Source organism: Camelus dromedarius, chromosome 7 (assembly GCF_036321535.1).
Source record: "Camelus dromedarius isolate mCamDro1 chromosome 7, mCamDro1.pat, whole genome shotgun sequence".
Lineage (NCBI taxonomy): Eukaryota > Metazoa > Chordata > Mammalia > Artiodactyla > Camelidae > Camelus > Camelus dromedarius.
The window spans coordinates 35,368,776-35,386,408 of record NC_087442.1 but is presented as its reverse complement, the minus strand read 5'-3'; the positions used below and the strand labels follow the sequence as shown (position 1 = coordinate 35,386,408).

Genomic DNA, 17,633 nt, shown 5'->3' with positions numbered 1-17,633 from the left:
TTTCCCAGGGTTAAAAGCAAGGGCCTGCACCTGCAATTTTTCAGACCAATTCTATATTTCAGGACACTGTTTGTGGTACTGATAGGGTACGTGCAGGCTTTTCTGTACTTGTTGAACACTCTGACTGCTGAATCCTCTACAAAGTCAAGTCAAAGCAGTGAGCATTCTGGGAGGGGTGCCAACAACAAATTGTAGTAATCCAGCCTTGTTGTTATAAAAGCATGAATCAAAAGCTCAGCATCTTGCTGAGACAGCAATCGTCTTAACCTTGTTATACTCTTGAGATGGTAATATGAGGTCTTATCAATATGGTTGATATGGCTCTCAGAGGAAGGCTGAGGGTCAAAAATGGCTGAAATTTATCATGGAGAATATTGCTTTGTGGGATGTCCAGCTATAGAATTGCGACTACCTATTAAATCCTCTATGAAGTAAGAAATATATGGTCTGCTGCCTACAGGAGAAGAGAAGGGGAAGGAGGTAGAATCAAAAGTGAAATAAAACTGGTCAAATGAGATGAAAGTCTGATATCTTAATTTTCAGCTGTAGGCAGCAGGGTTTGAGATTACCCTTTAGGCAGCTTCTGATTGAGTGGGGATTGTTCCATGCCATGAAAAATGAAAGGCTCTCTGGGTGGCTGTATTTTAAACGGTGAAATCTTTTCAAAGCCGTTTTGTTTTTGTAATCAAGTCTAGGCTGTGTTCATATGAAAGCAAGTGATAGTGACCCAGACAATGAATATCACTTAAATGAGTTTAGAGAGCAAACCTACTTTGATCTATGGTGTCTGTTTCTTTTATTTGAGCTTTATGTCTAGCAACTTTCTTAGTAAGAAGTCAAACCAAGATTGATGCCGAGAAGACAGAGCTTTCTTCAGGAATTATCATTAAATATTCAGTTCCAGCTTCACGTCCTCCAGGAAGAAGGGCAATATGCAGAGCATTCAGAAGCCTAGGCTTTGAAGTGAGAAAGTCCTGGAGATGAATCCCAATGTTGTCAATTCCAAGTTGTGAGACCTTAAGCGAGTGACTTAACCTTTCTGTGCCTTGGCTTTATTAGCTATAAAATGCAGGTGATATCAGTACTTGCCTCATAAAGTCTTTGTGGGTATGGAATGAGATCATATATGCAAAATGCTCTCCTCAGTGCCTGGCATGTGGTATGCACCTGATAAATATTAGCAGTGGAGAATTTGAGACGCCCCCCCCCCCCATTTCACCTCTCATTTCCTACTCAGGTTCTGAACAAATGGGAATCTTAGAAAAAGTAAAGAAATAGAATATCACCTTATTAATGATAGAGAAAGGTTGGAGAATGCAGTTTAGTTTGAAAGACAAATTGGCCTGCTAAATATACCCCAGCATTAGGGAGACTCACCCCACCTGTTGTGGCAGTACCTCCTGGGCTTGGCTTCCCATGGAAAGAGGAAGAAGAGCAGAACATGCTTGTCCCTACAGGAAGCTCTTTGTCCTGAAGAATGGCAGAACTGAACTGAGCATGCCCAGATATTCTTTCAAAATTAACCAGAGACATCATTCTATATTACCAGAGCCTGAGTGAGTGAAAGGTCAGAAGTGAGAAGGGGTATGTTAGATAAAAGTCTTCTTCATGGAAACAAAGACTAGGAGAAGAGATTCCCAGCTAACATAAAATGTTATCATCATCATCATCATCATCAGTAATTCATTTCTATTATACTTTCATTTAATTCAATATCACCTTCTACCTTTATCTTTTCAAATCATACCATAGCTGTATTAGTTTTTTATTGCTGCTGTAACATTACCACAAACTTAATGGCTGAGACAATACACATTTTTTTCATAGACTTTAAAACAAAGGCCATAAAGAAAGATGAAGAAGGACATTTTATAATGATTAAAGGAGTAATACAAGATGAGGGTATTACACATTTTTTTCTTGTACACTCTGGAGGTTAGAAGCCATAATCAAGCTTGATGGACTAAAGTCAAGGTAGTGGCATGGCTGATTTTTCTGGAGACTCTGAGAAAAAAATCATTTCTTTGCCTTTTTCTTGTAGAGGACATCTGCTTGTGGCTCTTTCTTTGCATCATTCCAAACTCTTGTTTCCATCCTCACATCTGCTACTACTGTGTTTGACCTTCTCTCCCTCTTATAAGAACCTTGTGATTATACTGCACCTACCCATATAATTCAGGGTGATCTCCCAACTCAAAATTATCAATCACATCTACAAAGTTTCTTTTACTATGAAAGGTAACAAAGTCAAAGATTTCAGGAATTATGGCGTGGGTATTTTGGGAGAGCCATTATTCAACCTATCACAATGACGTTTTGATGATTTTAATTTGCTTATTTTATTTCTATTTTCTTGTTATTGTGTACAGCATCCTTTTAAATATTTCCTGAATCTGGCTGTAAGTTCCTCAAGGATAAGAATCAAATCTTCCATGCTTTAATATTTTCCTACTCTGTTATATCATGTGCTCAAAGTAAAACAATGCTCATAATAGGCACTCAGTAAAGCCTACTGATTTGAATACTCTTAAATCACAAAGTCTTTAGAATGGAAGCATGAGTCTGGTCTACAGATGTTCCAGAAGGAACAGAATCTTAGCTTTGACTTTTGAGTCTTTGAACAGTCAGACTACTTAAGAAACGACGTAGAGTGAAGCATTAGAATTCACTTGTTTTCCAGAATTCTCACTGTTGGACTGTAGACAGGCCCTGAGTCAGTCAGTCAAGTGTTAAGATTTAACAGAAATCCATGGGGTTATTCCTGCCACACTCTCCTTCCTTCTGATAAAGAAGAGAAATGTTGCAATTCTTGTGAGTGGACGTGAAAATTTACACTGCACAATTTGACCTGCTCTCCCTGTTAAACTTTGGGGGGAGGATTATTACACAATGGAATTTGTTTCTGATTTTTGCTGCAGTGGTTGATAAGATGTGTACCATTACTTGAAATGAAAACAGACACAAACTAATTCTCTCTCTCAGACATAGGTACATCTCAAATGCATGATTGGTCATCACTTACAGACTGAATTAGAAAATTATGGAGACCAATATGTAATTTTAAGATATTCAATTTACATTAATAGAAATCTAAATGAACCATAGAATTAACTTTAAAACAAATAGTCCAAATCACAGTCATAATTTTAAAAGTTACTGATGCTATATAGCAGCCTCTCACACATAATATTTTGGCATATAATTAAGACAAAAAGATTGTCTTTGTCCTTAGCCCTCAAAGTTTGCATTTGCCCTTTGTACTTGACCTGTGCTACCTCCATATCTTTCTCCTCCCTTCTTGAGTTTTCCTCTCTAATGGGAGGGTCTGAATTGTACAGCTGGAAAGTACCCTAGAGGCCATATGTGGACATTTTACAACTAAGAATGGAGTTCTAGAGACATTAATTGACTTGCTTAAGGTCACATAACTATTGGCAGAGTGTTATTAAAAAGCCAGTTCTCCTAATTCTCTGTAAAGGTTTTCCTCCCTCTGTTTAGGTAAGATAATTTACGAGTACAGAGGAATAAGATAAATAATCAAGTGGTAAAGCAATGGAGGGTGAAAGGATTCTGGAAATACCGTGGCTTAAAGGAGAGACAGTTCTCACTCAGTCACCTACTTTCTAAAGCTTATCGCCCGTTAGAGCAAGAGGAAGACAAGCTTGCTGTGGGGCTGAAAATAAGGTGAAGGTATAATTCTGATAGAGTGCTGGTTGGGAGCTTCTCCCCTCTGGGTGGAACTCCTGAGAACTGAGGTCACACACAGGACCTGGGGAAAAGATTATAATAAAGTGATGAGTAAAGAGATACAAGGGAATTGCAAAAATAAAAAACAAAGAGAAAAAGAAAACAGGTGTGGCACTAATAGGAACTATGTTAATAGTAGAAGAGGTTTGTAAAGTTAAAATCACTACTCAAGACAGAGAGATTACTTTGCAGTAATCAAGGATAAAATGAACAATTTATAGACTCTGAAGCACCAACCAGCAAAAGCAGCCAAAGACCACATAAAAGCTAAATATAAAAGGAGTATCTATTAGATGTACAAGGATAAATTACAAAACTACAATTATAATGGGACACCTTAATATTCATTTTTAGAATTATATAAAAATGAGATTATAGGGGAATTGAATAATGATATCAACACATTTTGTTATATAGAGAGAGCAAGACAAAAAAAATTCAGAAACACAATCCCTTGTATAGAAAAACGTAAACATTTTTTCTATATCCATGGAGACTTCACAAAAATAGATTGTATAATTGACCACCAAGCAAATTTTGACAAAATTTTAAAAGCAAGATTTTTACAGACTACTTTCTTCAACCATATTAAAATAAAATAAGAGATAATGAAAAGGTGATTCCCTTTCCCCCAACTGCCAACTTACTTGGAAATTAAGGATGCAATGCTGGGTAGCCTACGGATCAAAGACCACATGAAAACTCAAATTACAAACTATCCAAAAAAACAGTAGAAAATTATGAATATCAAAACCCACAGAACTGCAAAAACTCAGGGAGAAACTATATAGCCTTAAATTCCTTTGATAAGTTGTAAAGTGAAAGGAAATAAAAGATATTTGATGAACGATATTTGAAACTCCAAAGAAAATTCTTGATTTCCTAACAAAGTAAACATTACCAACATTAATAAGGGAGTACATAATTAGAATAAAACTATTATGACTGAAGAATTGAGAAAGGTGACTAAAGTTATACCATTAAAAGAGGCATTGGGAACCCTTGAACATTCCTGGTGGAAATGTAAAATGATGCAGGCACTGAGGAAACGAATGACAGGTCCTCAATTAATTAAACATAAACCAAATGATTCAGCAACCTTATTCTTAGGTATATACCCCCAAGAACTAAAAGCAGAGACTCAAACAGATAGTTTTGTACCAATGTTCATAGCAGCATTATTCATAATTGTCAAACAGTGAAAACAACCCATGTCCAGCAACAGATCAAACTAAATGTGGTATATACATACAATGGACTATTACTCAGCTTGAAAAAAGGAATGAAGTTTTGCTTCATGCTTCAACATAGATGAGCTTTGAAAACATTATGGTAAGTTAAATAAGCCAGACATAGAAGATAAACATTGTATGATTCCACTAATATGAGGTATGAATAATAGGCAAATTCATAGAGACAAAGTAAAATAGAAATAACCAAGAGCTGGAGAAAGTGTGAAATGTGGAGTTATTGCTTAATGGGTACAGAGTTTCTGTTTGCGATATTGACAAGTTGTTTGAAATGGATAGTGGTGGTGGTTGCACAACATTGTCAGTGTACTTAGTGCCACAGAATTGTACATTTAAAAGTGGTTAAAATGATAAATTTTATGTTAAGTATATTTTATCACACTGAAAAGAAGCATCATGACCAGACTAGTTCTAAGTAGTCTTAAAAGAACAGATATTTCTCATGTTACTTAATTTACACAATAGAAAAAGACAGAAATTTCTGCATATCGTTGGAGCCAGCCAGCACAACTTTGATACCCAAATTTGGTAAAGGCGTTTCAAAATTGATACGGATATAGATACACTAACATTAACAAAATTTCAAGTAAAATCTGGTTTTGTATCAGAAGATTTATTTAGACCAACTAGAATTTATCCAGAAATGCAAAGGTGTTTCAATATCGGAACAATCTCATTTATGATTTGTCTAATCAGCAAACCGAAGTTGGAAAAAAGCCTCATCATTTTAAGAAAAGCTGAAAACATATTAGTTAAAATTTCAAAAGAGTAAGTAAGTAAAATATGAATAGAGTGAGTTTACTTTCAAAACCTTGAAATCATTTCAATTAAAATCAGGGACTAGATAGAAATGCTCATTATTGCTGCTAATACTTTACATTTTTGGAAGTTATAACAAATGCCATCACGTGGTTCATTTGGTAAAATCCTGGAAAAGATGAGATTAAATCATTTCCTTTTTATTGATGAATGATTATATTTTAAAAATGCCAAGAATTCTAGCACAAGAATGGTATGAATAGAATAATTTTGTAGATGAATAAATAGAAGATGAAATATAATAAATTAATGATTTTCTATCAGTTAACAAACCTAAAAATAAAGATTAGGGAAAACCAATTACAATAATAAAAGCATAAAATGTTTTGAGATACATTTACCAAGAATGGCATAGAATGTTACCAAAATAAATCTATAAATTCTCTTTGAATTATACAAAATAATATTTTTAAAAAATGGAAATGACACAATATTCTTGGGTGGTAAGATATAATAAAAATGTTAGTTCTATTAAAATTAAAATATGAATTCAGTGTAATTTTAGTTAGGCTCCAGAGGATTTTATTTGAGAAAGGATTTAATAAAATAATCTTAAATATAAAATAATAAATGCCTGAGAATATTAGTGAAAAATACATTTTAAAAAGATCTGGAATAAACTACCTACCTTATCATTATTAGAAATACAATAGTCATTGTAATAAAGATCAATGTGGCATTGTGCTGAAACTAGGAAACTAGGTAAACAAAGAATAAAAATTTGTTAAAATGATTTCAGTGTATATGAGAGTTTAATACGTGACAAAGTCCGTAGTATATTAATTCAGTGAGTAAAGGATGAATAATCAGCCTAATAGATGAAGGAACAAAGAATAAAGATAAACATTTCATAGAAGAGAAAATCCAAAGGGCCAGTGAACATTTGAGAAGATGCTCAAAATCACTGGGAGTCAGAGAAATGCAAAGTAAATACAAATTAGTGTTATTTACATCCATCAGAATGGCAGATGTGGAAAGAATGATTATAGTTATTGCTGGTTGCAATATGAGGAAACCAGTACTTCCACATATTGTATACAAATGGAATTAGGCAGTCTTTTGGGAAAGTAATCTGATAACGTTTATTCAAATGAAAAATACATGCATCCTCAATCCATAGTCCTACTGCTGGGAATTTATAGTAATAGAAGTTATCATATAGTTACATATAGCAATAAAATCTCCAGCTTATAAAATTGTATGTATAAGGATTATGCACTACAGAATTCTTCAAATGGGTAAAAATGTAGAAAGTTGAATATATAATAAATGCCCATAATAGAGGAAGGCTTGAAATAAATACTGGTTTGTCCACATTGTGGAATATTATGCTACTATGCATCTATTAAAAATAATAAAAATCAGAACTATAGCAGTTAATTTAGAGCAGTGTACTCAAGGCATTTTTAATGAGGAAAGTAAGATACAGAGTGTGTATAATGTGATACAAATTTTATAATCAATTCCAAACCCCTTATTAATGCAGATGTGTGTGTATATGTGTAATTACATGAGCCTGAAGTAAATCATGGAAGTACAAACACAGGGTTGTTAACATGGGTTGCCAGATAGATTGTGAGTAGGGGCAATATAACTGAATGAGTTGGAGAGGAATGTTGAAAAGAGGTGAAATTGGAGGGAAGCAGAAAGGGGAGGAGACAATTAGCTTTTTCTTTATACATCTTTGTAGGCTTTATTTATTGCAACAAACGTGTTAGTCTGTAGTTTGAAAAAATACATTAAAAAGAACCTTTACAATATTGGTTAGATTAAATTCTCCTTGATACTATAGTGGTTGAATGGTGGCCTCCCTAAAGATATGTCTACTCAGAACATGTGAATAGACTCTTATTTGGAAAAACCATCATGGCAGATGTAATTAACTTAAAAATCTCCAGGTGGAGCATCCTGGATTAGGATGGGCCCTAAATTCATAAGAGAAGAGAAAGAAGACACAGGAGGAGGAGAAGGACATGTGAAGTCTGAGGCAGGGATTGGAATGAGAGCCATAAAATGCCGAGAGCCAAGATGCTAAAAGAGGCTAAAGCCTCTGGAGGTAGTCCATCCCTACTGACACCTTGATTTTGGACTTCTGACCTCTTTTTAAAATTTATTTACTTATTTATTTAATTCTATTGTTTTAAATTGAAGTATATGGACTTCTGAGCTCTTTAACCATGAGAGAATAGATTTCTGCTTTTTAAGCCACCAAGTTTGTGGCAATTTGTTACGGCAGTCCTAGGAAACTAACACAAACACTAAACCTTTATTTCAATGGAAATTTCTGTGAATTACAGTATATAAAAGAATTAGAGCTGTTCTGGCTCTTGAATAGGACGCCCAGCCCCACCTCCCCCATCTCTGTGTCACTCCAGAAGCGCCAGGCCTGCTGGAGCACAGCTGGAGCGTCCCTGATGCAGCCCAGTCCCCTTTCTGTACAGATGAGGAGAGAGAGGCTTGAGGAGTGTCTCCCACCTTTTGACAAGCTAAGCAAACTCAAGAGAGTTTATGCCCCTTTCTTCGTTTCTTCCCTTGGAAGGCTTGGGGTCGTTTTGAGTTCTTATCACAGTTGGGTGTAGTTCAGTCAACTCTTCTCTCAGCAGGATTTTGAGAATGCCATTTTGTTTTAGCTTTTCATAAATGCATTTCGCTGCCACAGAATCACTTTTGTAAAGTTTTATTACCTTTCTTTCCCTATGTTTCCTGTGGAAAGGATTTTGCATAACCCACCAGTTTCTTACTGTGATAAATCCCTAGATATGCATCTTTCACTAGAAATAGGTATCCCTGATGAATTCTTAATTCGCTGTCTCTGATCCACCATATGACTAAACTAAGCTGAGAATTTCCCTCACACCACTGCATGCACCAGGATGGACAAATGCTTGAGGAGGCAGGGCACTAGGGGTGCAAAAAGAATGAATGCACCTAGTGTGAAATCAGGGAAGAGGAAAAAAGTGCTGAGTAACTTCAGTTAAGGTTCCATGTCTCCCAGTACATCACAGGATTCCTGCAGAAGGAGGTAGACATTTTCCTCAGTCTGGATGCTGCTTTATTTCTACCAAAAAAGATTTTTTCCACCTTTCTCAAAGCAGCATTGCAAGGCAACTTAAGGCTGAAAAGGCTCTGATGAGCTAGATGAGGTGCAGAGAGATGAGAAGGACCATTTTTGGGTGACATCGTAGCCATTATTTTGCAAAGCTTATATGGATGTCTCCCAGTGTTTGAGCTCAAGATATGTCTTGTGCATTGGAGAATAGAGTTAATTGGAACTGAAGAAATGGTTTATAAAGACTTTCTACTTGACTCTTTAGCAATCACACACAGATAGTGTGAGAATTTTGGACACTAGGTTTAAAAAAACCATGATTGTTACATAGTGGCTTGGGGCACGCGGAAAGCAAGGGATGAAGAAACAATGCAAAATCAGGATTGTCAGCACAGAAATAAACACAAAAATGAATGGGGTGGAGCTTTTTCTATTTATTACAGCTAAGGGTTTTATATATTTATATTGATAAGGGAGGACACAGATGATAACCATAATTATGCTGGGTATATTTGTAGTTTTTGATATATCTAAAAATCATATTTGGTAAACTGTTTACAATTTATATTCCATTTCTTGATATGGGTTCAATTCTTCTTGTGGGATTTCCAGATAGTATAAATATGTCCCAAATACATAGGGGACATATTTACACAAATTTTTAAAAAATATGTATATGAAATTCAAATTTGCCTTGATGTTCTGTGTTTTTCTTTGCCAAATCTGGCAGCTCTTTTCTAAGAAGTTGTTTGTGTCCTCTTTTTAAGACAGAGGACTTTCCTACTTCTTAGATCTAAATGAAATCGGTGTTAACCTCACTGATTCTACTCTGTTGAAGTCTCAGGGGATCTTCCAAATTTTGACAAATTTACAGGGAACTTATATTCGCAGCTCTCTCCGAGTCTTTGGGTTTCTTCACCCTTGCCTAGGGTACCTGTCCTACAGATCCTCGATTGGACGTGATACTCAGCCCCTTCTTTATTTTTCATGGACAGCCCCTGCACACATTCCTACGTGCGCTCACCAGCACTCCAAGAATTTGCTGTTTTGTTTGTTTATTTGATAAATGCATCATCATGAGAGGCAATGTAGCCTCACTTTTGTCCTTTTCTTTTATCTTCTGTACTCAAATTCCTTCTTTCTGGCAGCCCTTAGATAGCTAAATTCTTCACTGAAACTTTGAAGTCCACCTTTTAGACCTTGATAGGAAAAATTGGGACGGGAGAGATCACCTTCTACTCTAAAAAAATAAAACATTTTCCCCAAGAGAGATTGATCTCTCCTGAGGAGGAATTCTGCTACCAGCTGTGAAGGTAATGCATTTCTCCACCTTATTACATATTTATTACAAGCGTAAAAGCACGTCTACAAGGAAGGCTGGGTTCAGTAATATGTTACATTGGAAAATCAGTGTGAATTCATGTCCTTAAAAGACTTATTTCCCAGCTCTATCATTTTTATAAATGGCCTAACAGCAGGGCCACTGCTCTAATTTATTATCAACCCTCATGTGCACCCCTAGCACACAAATTTTGATCCCTGGAGGGTAGATGCCTCTAAGTCTGGTGCAAAGACAAAATGGGACGGAGTCAAAACAAACTGTTGTTAACCAGAAATCAAAGCTGCTTCCTGCAACATCCGGATGGAGCTTCAATGGCAAGACAGCCAGCAAATACGAGCAGAAGTAATAGTGCTAATGGTTAAACTGGAACAACTTAAGCCTGCAAAAAGCCATGGTTTCACAGTAATACTCAGAAAATACAGCGTGAAAAGAGGTGCTTGTAATATAACAAAAGAATGGTTCCAACCAGATCTTTGCATCTTTATTGATTTAAACAAGTAGAAGAGTGTTGACATGACGTTTTAGTCTCTTTGTTTAGCATACGTTCATCACATATATTTGTTTGTGTAAAAAAGAAAAAGGAATTAAGATATATGAATGAACCAGTATGATGCAGGATTTCTGCACAATAAGGTAGACCTTTTACTTGGTATAGAAATGACCAGAAAAGGAAGACATACTAAATACTAAAGGCTGTATCAGAATTAATGGTCTTACATAATAATGACCTACCAGGTTATTAAAGTTGATTACAACGATGGCATGCAGGCATACACAATGACCGTTAACAAGACAGGATATTCTAAAATTATAAATGATCCAAATGTTCTGAGAGGAAAAGCACAAAGATTCAATCCCTCATCTCCTAGGAGATGAAGTGTCTACTCATTATAAATAAATCCTTATGAATTTTAATAAAATACTAATAAGGAATATGTATATTTTAATACTTGAAACAAACCAGGTCAATGTATCATAGTGTCAAGGCAGTGGCATTAAGGACTCCCAGCTATGAGAAACTGGGAAAGGTAAGTCTTCAAAAATTAAAATTTATATTAAAAACAGGGATACATGGATCTCAGGATGTAATGAGTGAAAGTTTGATATAAGAAGACAATAAATCTATCACAGAGACAGAAGTTTGCTTTATCTTGGACCATAAAACCAAGATCCACACCACAAATGTAAATTACCAGCTGAAAACCTAGATTCTAGCATTCTAAGTTAGCATTATTTTTCTTTTAGATCTGGAAAAAAAAATTTTTTAATCCCTGGAAAGGTGTAAACATTGATTCTGATATTGAACAGTTATGGAATCATTGAAGAATCAGTCACACTAAATTGCTAATTGCAGTTTAAATTGGTTAAAGGAATTTAATCAATCAGCCTAATAGTCAATAATTAAACATCCACAAAAATGGATTTTCCAAGTTGTGCTTTTTAGCTATGCAGATTTAATGAATTAAGCATTGAGTAAAATGAACCATTACAACTGAACTAAAATGACTCCTGAGATGTAATTAGTAAACTATTTTTGTCTTTTGCTGTTTCTTTAAATCTGTTCTATAAGGCTGATTCTTCTCCTGCCTCTGCTGAAAATAAGGGCAAGATCTGTGGTTCTTCTAGTCATGGTTGCCTTAAGTTCAGACATAGTTTCTAGTCAATAATTAAAATGGCCATTCCCATGCACTAATCACAATTCTAAACTTAAATTTGAGATTTCTACCCATTCCTAACTTGAGCCAGGCTGGAATCCTACGATTGGAAGATGTGATCAGTTGCCTCCCTGGCACTTTCATTTTTCATCTTCATCCCCTTTGCTTGATCTGGCTAACTGCACTTCTGATCACTTTGTAGTCAGGGTGTAGGAAGGGAAGAGAAGAAGGAAGATAGGAGAGTCTAAACTGATTGATAGTATCATTAGCTGGTCTATGCTGTAATTAGGAGATTAAAATGGGCTCCTCCTTAAGGGTACTTTAGAAACCCTCCCCCTCCCCAATTACAGAGACATCTTACCTGTAGTTCTTTTGACCCTGCCGAATGCATCTCTGTTTTGGATAGTTGCTCACTGCTTTCTCAGCCACTTAACATTTCTCGATACCTTTGAATTCTCTATTATGGTCAACTACTGTGTGGTTTTCTTGGGTGAGACTTAAGATGCCCTGACACTAGTTTTCCTATGTGTCCCTCACATCTGTTCCATGGAAAACATTTATGCATTATTTACTCTGAATCTAAATTTATAAGCCAGCACCAACTCTTTTGCTCCATTATCAAAACAGCAAACTACCTTCTCTCTCACCCTTTAGATTTCTTACATGTGAGTCGGAAACTTGCCCGTTGTGTCCCAAACTGTATGTGACACATATAAAGCTCTCCAAGTGGTCTTGAAATCACTCATTAGATTCTCACTTGGGAGTGATGGGTGGGACTTACAACACAGTTCTCCCCAGAGAAATCTTCCCACCCAGATTCTCTTGGAGTATGTAGCTCTTGATCTGTTTAAATCCTTCAAGGGAGTTTATAGTTAAAGGACATGCGAACAGTTTCCAGAAACCTCCATTCTGAATTCTGCATATGGTCTAGAGCCTCCTTTGGAATGCAATACCTATTATATGATTTTATTTCTGCCGAACTTCCATTTAATATGTAGTAATATAAAGTACAAATGTTAGTGTCCTGCTTCATGCACAAAATCTTCTCTTCGTCAGAGACTCTTACAACAGTAAAGATCTGAGTTAAAAGACTCTTTGGATATTGTAAACATCTGTTGATAGCTACATAAACTGGGTGGATGTCCAAATGAGAGCTACAGTTAATATTAGGCAACACTGAGCAAATTAGCAGCTCTACTTAGTGAACAGTGCTTGAACAAGACTTGTCCTAATGTTCCATTAGCATGGTCTTTTATGTTTCCAATTAAGTTATTAGTACCGGGAGATCAAGTCAGAGCTACTTAAGAACCTTTCATTGGTGGAGGGGATCATAGGTCTTGGTTGTTAATTAACAGCACAGGAGTACTCCTGTTGCCTTTGGTCTGTAATGGAAATCTTGGCTTGAAGCCTTAGCACCTTTACTATTAGAAAAGAACCCTGAGGTATCAGGTGATTCTTCCAATTTTCAAAAGCATTTATGGGCACTAAGTAGATATTTCTTTCCTTAAAGATGATTTTGTCAGTGTTTAATAATCTGTTTCAGAATCACCTTGGTTTTTTTTTATTAAATATGAAGATTTCTAGTCCCCACTCCACATAAATGAGTCAGTAAAACTCTGATGGGCCCCAAGGGTCAGCATTTTAAATTAGGACTGCAGCTCTGAGGGCCATGCTTTGACCTAGAATTCTTCTTTCATGACAATTGTGAACCTAAAGAGACTGACAAGTCGTCTCCCAACCCCCTGTCACAACTACATGGGACTGACAGAATAATATCCTCCACTCGGTCAGTATGACTCTATTAGAGGGATATTTGCCACTGAAAAATACCCTTTTCTTTTTTCAGTGTTAGAGGCATTGGGCAGAAACCTACCCCAGGAACATGTCCCCACAGAAAACACGACTTTTAAGTTTCCCTCCTTGGGCAACTGGAAAAGGAACTTATGTTTTGGGAAATTATTTGTTTTCTTTTCTGACTTTACTCTCAGATCTCACTGATGTTTCTGTCTTGTTTAAAATTAACCATGACAGGTAAGTTTTGCGGACGTACTTGTTCCTAGCGCCAGTGTTGATGTCCATCATTGACTCAGCATCATGGGGGAAAGGACTCTGGATACATCAACCATTACCCTGTTTGCCTTCAGTCTGATGTGGAGTCAATGGTACATGAATCTCACAACATCTTTTATCGTCTGAAATGCAGGTGCTATTAGCTTTGACTTATTTTTCATTACTGTGACAATCTGTCATGAACTGTGAGGCAGCTTTTAACTGTGTGATACCAAATAGAAACTACCTGAGAATTGGGGTGACCTGGTACAACCTGGTATCTAGTCAGTCTAAGAAACCCATCCTGTTGCCACAGATGGATTTCCTCTAATTGGGCAAGTTTCCTTGAACTTTTTTTTTTAACTTCTGTATTCTATTCCATCTATAACTTTATTCATCAGACATAAACACATTATACTTCTCCTCAGATTTCCTAGGCACTGTCCCTTCCTGAAACTTTAGCTGGTCTTCCACCTCAGTACTTCCTTCTGGAAAGAAGGTAAAGTCCACTCAGTACTGTCCCCTAAGATGGCAGAGTCAGTCTTTTGGTTAATCTTTTATTCTGGGAGGGCTAGACCCTTCTATGCGGCCACACTGAACAAGCAGGATGGCCTGCCAAACTGATCAGACACATGCCCAGAGTTTCTGCCTCCTCTTAACGCTTCAGGACCTGGTGAGACACCATGCTACAGGGTAGACGCTGGCAGTCTGAGCAGCTGCTAAAGGGGCTACCAGGTAAGTCAGTCCAGAGTGCTTGGGAGTTAACTCCCCAAAAGATGACCACTGGGAAACAAGTCAGGAAGAAGCAGGCAGATAAATTCCTTCACCTCCCTACCTTGTATGAGCTATTTCAAAACACCGCTTGTCTTTGCATCTGGTCCAGAGAAGACTCATGTTCGAAGTAGCTGGACGTGCTGATCATGCAGCTTGTGGAGAAGCCCTGGGCAGCACGTGAAGCCTCACTTCACATTGTTTTATAGCCTTTCTTGTCCCACTTTCCTTTTTACCACTGCTAACTGCCTTCTTTTGCACTTCTCAAATCAAGCATCTGCACTTTAATCCTTGCATCAGGCTCCACTCTGTAGAGAACGCTGGCTAAGATGTATGGCAATTCTAATGGTCTGGGTCTTGGATTACATACTTTCCACAGCGCTTTGAGTGTTTTCTGATTTACAGCCCAATTAAACAAAGGAAAACCTTTTGAATGTCTACTTTGTCTCTGAATTGGGAAAAAATTCGTAGGGCTAAATGTAACACAGTGCACACACACACAGTGGAATTTATTTCTAATCATGAAACACACTGAAATACTAAATTTCTTGATTGTGATTATTTGTAAGGAAGGAAAGGCATGCTCTAAGTAGTGAATATAATCAGGTCCTTTATTTCTGTATCAAGATTTTATTTCCAGCAAGTGATTCCTGCATGTTCTTGTGCTGCCCTTCTTGGTTCTTGACCCTGTAGAAAGGTACAGGCAGTCACCTCAGTGCTCTCTTTTCTTCTCCTGATCGAAATCTCACATAAACTGTTCCCCTTTGTATTGAAAATAAGGACAGTTGAGCAACCAACATGTTATAAACCTAGTTCTCTCCTTGAATAGAACTTTGGTTGTTTTTTTTTTTAGAATTGCAACTGATGGACTTAACAGAATACAATAGGGACTTTCAAAAGAATAGTTTATTTTTCTGCAGGGACTCGAGCTTGAGAAATCGAATGATCTTTCACCACAAAGTAATTTTTAGGCAACAGGTTAAAGTCAGGACAGAGGAGCAATTCTGCCCTGTAACTATTTTCTTCGAATTTGACATGTAGTTGTAAGATCGCACTTAATAAACGATGTCTTTTCTATTTCTCTTTAACTTTTGCAAATATTTGCCATTTTTAAGTGAATTGCATTTCACTCCCACTGAGAATCAATGAAAACATGCGTATTGATCAACTTTAATGGTTGAGCTTGATTGTTCTATTTTACGATCATTCCAGTAATGGTGTTTTTAGAGACAGCAGTGAGTTAGCTTTCATTTTCTTTCAGTCTTGAAGGTGAAACAGGCCAATGAAAAGGTAACTGACAGGATTTGACAATCAGGGTTTCTATATTTCAACTTCAGACCATCACAGTCAACAAGAGCAGGGCCTCATCTGGTCCTGTATGTGCTGATATAGACACACACATACCCACGTACATTTGTTTTTACAGAAACATGTCGCCTGTTGTTTTAATAGGTCTTCCCACTGGGAAAGCCTAGTTGGAGGTACTAAACTAACTGGATCCCCAGAGCTTGCCTAGATCCTTTCCTGGTATATCGATAGCTACATTTTTGTTCACTTTCTGAAAACTGAAAACCTGGGTTTGGTTTTTACCTACTAATTTTTTTTTAAAACCTTGTTGTGTTGAACAAAGAAATTGATTTTTATTTTTTAGAATGAATTTATTTTGCATCATTTTTTCCCTTAAAAATTCAGTTCAGTTTTTTAGTAGGATAGATAGTATCTAGCATGATTTTAATTTTTCCCCTTAGAAATTTGTCTAAAAAGTCTGCCAAATTTGCCCCTATGTAACAAGGTTGCACATTGCATAGGGAGCTCTTTCTACTTAAATACGCAATTCACATAATTTGGATTGCAGGGGATAGAAACTGAAGCTATTAAATTTTTAAAAATTTATTGTGTTTTTCATTTCAGAAAAAAGTCTCATTTCTAAAATAAAATTGGAGAAATATATTATATTAAAGGTTTGAAAGTCGGCTATGCTATGAGGACAATATTCTTTAATAACACCAAAAGAATGATGTGAAAAATATACTACCCAAGGAAAGACACAGTATGTGAGGGAGAGATTATCCCCTTTTATTACTGGTTTCTACTAGAGAAAACTTTAATAAAGGAGATGTTTACCTTCCTGAAAATGGGATGAATCCCTGCAACTATCTAATCAAAAAAAGGAAAGAAAAAGGAAGCTACTATTATTATATTTATATTCCTTCTTAGAGCAGAGCATCTTGACCTTTGGTTATTTTTAGGCAAAGACCTTTGAAACCTTGGATGATGGATCATTCTGTTCACAGATGATTCTGTCTATAGATGATTCTCTAGTAAACTTTTGGGAAATACTTGTGGAGATCATCTAAGTGGAGATCACACTAAGATAAGAAAGGAAACACTATATTTTAGAAATGATAATCTCATAAATTCATATCTAATGAGTTGCTTAGAAAATTCAATATATTTAAAATTTAAGTTACTTACTTAGCAGCTCTAAATGAGATGAAAAAGTGTTCCAAGATGAAATTAGAGCTTCATGCTTAGTTCATTGGTTTGTTATCCAAATATTAGCATGATTTTCTAGTGCAAGACCTGCAAATTCAGTGACATCGTTAAGACACTGCAGTATGATAGGCTACCATTTTGAATGTCCAATGTATGGCATTTCTTAATTGCTTACAATTAATGCATTAACATGGAATTGAGTAATTGGATATACTGAAATGAAGCTACTTCTTGGCAAGCGTCCCTTATGCGTAGTATCATTTTTACCAGTTAAACAGCATCTTTTGCAACTGTTTTGAAAATCAATTTTATTTGAAAAGATCAAGCAACTTTGACTTGCTGCTAAGGTATTAATATTAATAGACTCTGAACCCAAAGAATTAATGAGGTTGATTTAATATGCTTTAAAAAGTCACTGATGGTAAATATCTAACGGTTGAATGTTTTACTTAAAC

General features: G+C 36.2%; 1 long non-coding RNA gene across 1 annotated transcript in view; it reads left to right on the top strand.

Annotated features, from left to right (window-relative positions):
- LOC116154050 (uncharacterized) overlaps positions 1–17,633 on the top strand; it is a 570,723-nt gene that overhangs the window by 187,654 nt on the left and 365,436 nt on the right. The window lies entirely within an intron of this gene.